The sequence below is a fragment of the Amia ocellicauda genome, unplaced genomic scaffold (assembly GCF_036373705.1).
Source record: "Amia ocellicauda isolate fAmiCal2 unplaced genomic scaffold, fAmiCal2.hap1 HAP1_SCAFFOLD_26, whole genome shotgun sequence".
NCBI lineage: Eukaryota > Metazoa > Chordata > Actinopteri > Amiiformes > Amiidae > Amia > Amia ocellicauda.
Window position 1 is genome coordinate 2,012,996 of NW_027102823.1, and position 6,000 is coordinate 2,018,995.

At 39.1% G+C, this 6,000-nt stretch overlaps 1 non-coding gene across 1 annotated transcript; it reads left to right on the forward strand.

The window, feature by feature from the left end:
* Nucleotides 1-2,192: 2,192 nt before the first annotated feature.
* LOC136726892 (U5 spliceosomal RNA) lies at nucleotides 2,193-2,307 on the forward strand. Its single transcript, XR_010808271.1, has one exon. It is a non-coding gene; the product is annotated as a U5 spliceosomal RNA (small nuclear RNA).
* The last annotated feature ends 3,693 nt before the right edge of the window (nucleotides 2,308-6,000 follow it).

The window sequence follows — 6,000 nt, forward strand, 5'->3', positions numbered from 1 at the left end:
ATGGAGCCGGCAGGTCATCCAGGTCACAATAGAGGTCAAGCAGTGGGAGGAGGAAGACGTGGTGGTCAAAGGAATGGAAGGGGACATGCACCCCTTCTGAGAGGTGGTCGTGGGCCTCGTCATAGAGGAGGGCTTAGGCCTCACCAGAGAGGCAGCCATGGGCCTCATTTGAGAGGTGTTGGGGGAACGTGGTAGAGGACAAGGCCACGGACCAGACAGCGGCAGCAACAGCAAATAGTGTCCAGTGAAATCCGAGAAATAGTTGTAGAGCATGTTGTAAATCATGGCATGACCATGACTGAGGCAGCTACAATGATTCAATCAAACCTCAGAATCAACTCAGGATCAACTGTGGCCTCAATCATCAGAAATTTCCGTACTGAGAAGCGGCAAGTCTTCAGCATGCACTAAACATTAGGCTACTCTCAATTGTCAAATGACTGTATACTGCATACCAATGTGTAGCACAGAGTATAGTGTGCCTTTTGAAAGAAATGCAGACAGAGTGAAGCAGCTGATGACTGAGTATGTTCAGGTATGTTCAGTTTCAAGATGCCTCTTGTGAAAAATGGTTGTGAGAACCTGAACCTGAACACAGGGCTGATGGAAATTCAGAAGTACAGTAATCAATCCTTTGTTTTACACTAAGCCAGGTGAGGAACACTGCAGTTGACATTTTACTGTAGTTTTGTTCTTTTTTGTAGCTAATTATTGTTGCATGGATTCAAAGAAACCTATGGTGTGATTTGATTGTATTGCATCAATACATTTCAGATTTTGTTCAATGATTCCACTGTGTCTGTAGTATTCTCTCTACTAGTCCTTTTACAGTGATGTATTTATGTGTAGTACCATAATGAAACATGTATCACATATTTTGTACTACAATATTTAATGATTGTACGAACAACTACACAGTGAAACTATCGGTATCTTCTGTGTGGGTGATCTAAATAAATGTTACTATGGTATTTCATGATAAATGAATTATTTGAACCAACAAGTCTGCAAGTGCAAGGTTTCTTTAAAGATATGAATGCACAATGCAATGTTTTGAACATTGGACAGCCTGTGTTACAAGTGATGACCGTTTTGAGTTTTGTGTCTAGAGTTTTGAAAAATGACATCAAGGTTCTGAAATTAGTGACAAAGTGATTGTAAAAAACTGTATATTCATCCTATTTAATGTGCTCTTTTAAAATGTACTTTTCTTTTTTATGTTGCCATTTCTGTTCTACCAATGTTTCAGTTGTTAGCCAAAGATTGACAGAGTACATCTCATACACACAGGCCAGACAGCAAGGATTTCTTTTTGAAATTCAATTACAAATGCTGCATGAACTCATCAATACGATTAGAGCTCCTGAAAGCAATATAACTAACTCACTCTACAGCATCTCATTAGCAGTGAAAAGAAACCAAGAAAGTTGGGACAGTCGACTGTTTACCACTATGTAACATCACCTTTTCTTTTAATAACACTTATTAAGCACTTGGGCACTGAAGACACCACTTGGTTAAGTTTAGCAAGTGGGATTTCCCCCCATTCATCCATTATGCATTTCCTCAGCTGCGCAACTGCACAGGGCCTTCGTTGTCTTAATTTGCACTTCATAGTGCGCCACACATTCTCAATTCGGAGACAGGTCAGGACTGCAGGCAGGCCATGCTAGCACCCGCACTCTCTGCCTACGCAACCATGCGCTTGTAATCTGGGCAGAATGTGGTTTGGCGTTATCCTGCTGAAAAATGCAGGGATGTCCCTGGAAAAGACGATGTCTGGATGGCAGCATATGTTGCTCCAAAATGTGTACATCTCTTTCTGCAAAAATGGTGCCCTCACAGATGTGCGAGTTACATGACAGACAGACACTCATACACACTGTCACACCCACACACACACACACACTTTCACAGACAGACACACGCACACACACTCACTTTCACACAGAGACAGACACACAAACACAGAGACAGACACACACACACTCACTTTCACACAGAGACACACAAACACATACACTTTCACACAGACACACACACACATACATACATACATACATACATATATAAGGAAAAGAAACAATACATTTAAAAATCACAAAAAGATGTAATAAAGTACAGAAAATCTAAATGTAATAAAATGTGATCTTTAATACACACAAATATGTATGGCTGGTCGGATGCGTCTTGGACTCGGGTTCCTCTTCATTACGTATAATGCTTTTGCCTTTTGCTATAGCTTTCCGTGGAGGGGATCGTGGGTGAGTTTGTACCATTCTTGGGGGGCTCTGCCTTGTTGGGGCGGAGCTGTGATCCAGGTGAACAGCAGATCGGACATAGGTGGGCATGTGGGCGGAGGAGGAAGGCCGGTCAAGCAAATAAGCTTGCTAAGGTACGCAGCAGCAGCAAGCAGCCCCACCATCCAGTCAGCCAGCCAGTCTGGCTGGCAGTGACTGAGTGGTTGACAGACGGCAAGCAACGGAATGTACGTGCTCTGTGATGTCATAGGAGTCACCTGAGAGAGATGTTTGTGATGTCATCGCTGAGCTGGCTGGCTCTGTGTGTCTTGCTGGCTGTGTGTGTGTGTGTGAGAGAGAGAGAGACTTTTTGACTTTTATCAGACTTCATTGCCTGTTTGCAACACGCAATAATTCATACAAAAGAAAATAAATAAATAAAAAATAGTGTTCCCCTTTGTTTGTCTCCCCCCAACAAGCATTAACTCCGCCACTGATCTGTACACTTTTAAAGAAAGCAACCCAATACACACAACAAAACAACCATCAAATACTAAACCCTATAAATGAATTACATAATAAAAACCAACTCCCCGTCATACAATTCACAAAGGGCATCATTAATACACCAGACCTGTTCAAAAATCAGCCTGTAATAGTTAAACTCTAGTCTGACTCTGCACTTGACCAGCATGGCAAACACTCTCACTGCATCCTCACTGCCCTCCCCACACACTCTGTTCTTCCTAGTCTTATAGACGGCCATTTTAGCCTGGCCCAGCAAGAAGTTTACCAGCTGGTCCACATGTTTGGTCTTTCTGGTGTATCGCGCCCCTAAAATAAAAACCTTTGTGTTAAAAATCAGGTTAAGATCAGTAAAAAGACGAGTTAAAAGACTAAAAATGGGTGACAACCGAGAGCAAGTGCTGAAACAGTGAAACACGGTCTCTCTCTGAGCACAGAATGGGCAGGCGTCGGACACAGCAGGGTTAAGAACAGTAATAAAAGAATTGACAGCAATAATGGTGTGTAACACCCTCCACTGCAGATTGCCAGCTCTCTTATTGAGGGGGGCTTGTACAGGCTTCTCCAGGCGGGCGCAGTGTCTTCCCCCAGCCCCAGCCTGTAAAGTAATTTTAGGAATCACAAAGAAACAGTTGAAAGTGCTAAATAAGTATTTTGATGCACCATATTAATTTAGGAAATTTACATGTTGTTTTTCATCAGCTTCTGTATCTGATGGCTCCACATCACTGGCTGGATTGACAGCAACGACACTCTAAAAAAAGAAGTGTTAAGTTTGAGCATTCAGGACTTGTTTTGAAGATCCTGAATATCACTGGTCCACAATTTATCTGTGAAACTATGGGTTAATCTCCATATACAAAATACTTTTCACACACACTTTAAATTTACAACTAAATTTACATGTTGATGTCTTTCGTCAGCTTCTGTATTTGATGGCTCAATATAACTGGTTGCATTAACAGCAACGGCACACTACAAGAAAATAACATTATATTTAAACATTCAGGACTGGTTTAGCATCACCTCGAATATCCCTAGCCCTTGAGGTCGATTGTTATTGTGGTCTTCAAGACCAGTGCTTCTCAACCTTAGTCCTGGAGGAGGCCCACTGTCTGCTGATTTTCATTACAACAACATTGTAGGTTATATCAGTGACTGTGGTCCTAAAGTACCCCTATGCCTGCTGTTTTTTTTCCAGTTGAGCTCTTAATTACCTAATTGGCTTAACTGAAGCCATTTAACCCTTTTCCCAGGTCTTTGGTTGTTGATGAGTTACAAAGAGCTGGATTGTGGCCCGCCATGACTGGAAGTGAAGAACACTCACTCTAGGCCTTTAACTTAATGTTCATATGTAGGGGCCTATCCATCTGATTTGTTTTTGCACATTTATTAACAGAAAAATTGATGGTATGTGAAATCATCTGAGCTGAAAAACATAATGTTCCACCAATAATAAAATAAATGTATTAATTAAAATTATAGAGATAATAGAATGTTCACAGATTATTAGTTCAGAAAATAAAATATTTTTTTATATCTTAAATAGAATTAACACTCAAATCAGTTGTAGGGTAAACAAGGTCTATTTTTTGGATTGATTTTATAATTATACATGTATGGCTGCATGAAGCTTACCTGAGAATCTGATATTTTAGTAACTTTGTTGCTTCTTGTTGGGTAGTCCACGTTTGCCGCCGTTCTTTTTCTGTAAATGTAAATCAAAAGGCAATAATTACATACTGTAATTAAAATACAAAAAGTATAAACATTGTATTATTATTTTTGTATCCTGTTTCTCCATCTCGATGCTGTTCTTTTTGGAATTGCATATCTAGGTTTACTTAAATACTGTTTATAAGATTGTAAACTCATCATCCAAATTTCTTCATTTGCCAAACTTTATGTAGTGCGCTTGCAGTTTCAGAAGAAGAAAAAAAACTGTAACAGATGGGATATGTAGTACTTTATACTCGAGTGGTCTATGCGATTACACCCTGTTGGTGTTATTAAGAACGCCAAGTACCAGAATGCAGAGCGGGACTGTTTTTTGTGCCGTGACTTGTCGGGGGAAAAACGGACGAGAAGGTGAAGGTAGTATGGCGGTGATGCACGCGTTGGTGAAGTGGGAAAGCGGGGTCGACAAAGACTCTTACAGCGTGATTCCCACTGCTTGCTTTCGCAATTTTGATTTATTCAGCATTGCTGATGATGACGAAGAGACGACTCGAAACTTCAGAGCAGAGTGGAGAGACACGAACAAACCTCCAAAAGGTGGATGGCCTGTCCATGAAGCGCAGATCATTATGACTGGTAACAATGTTTATTTAAAAAAAAAAAACATTAAAGTCTTTACATGCTATATGATATATACAATCACAGTATATTTGAAATGAATGTTTAAGTTATTAATGTGTTGTACGTCTAACATACTCTTATAACATGGTAGGTGGTGGTGAGGGCGCTAAAAACTCGTCATACTTGACTGGCATTTGTAAGAACGATTTATTGTGTGTTGTGCTTTACAATAAAATCCCCCAAATCACAAAATAAATTAAACCAGATATAATTTAACTTCAGTTTTGATTCAGTGTTGGCTGTTCATCTTAATTTGTATGGTCAAAGCACAGTATTTTTATGACAAATAAATATAATCCCCAAATATCTGTGGACATAATGCAGGGTTTTATTTATTTTATTTTTATTTTAGGAAAAGAAGGCGAACTAAGAAGAAAACTTAATGACCTAACAAAAATGCCCTCTCCTAAAATGAAGAGAGTACCTAAACCAAACAAAAAACTTCAAATTTCAGATGATAGTGACCTTGATGAACCACAGTTACCGGTGAGATAATTACTGCAAATATTAAATAAATGTATTGCAGGATTGTTTTTTTTTAATCATATTCATATATATATATATATTTTCATTTTAAACTCTTTTCCTCTCTGAATACAGCACAAAATAAGAAAGAAAACCGATGGAGCTTCAAGAATTAGATCCCGTCATATTCTACAGACATTTAAAGAGTCCAGTGAAGTTGAGCTACAGCAAAACGTTAAGCAGCTCGAAAAGGAAAACACAAGACTTAAAAATGAAAACCAATGTCTTCGAAACCGTATGGTTGATGGTAAGTTTTTTTATTTATAGCAAATAATTCCTTACCTTGATAAATGTTATTCTTCAGTAATTTAGATTCCAGAGTAATGTATTATAGTTGATCATACTGAAGTAA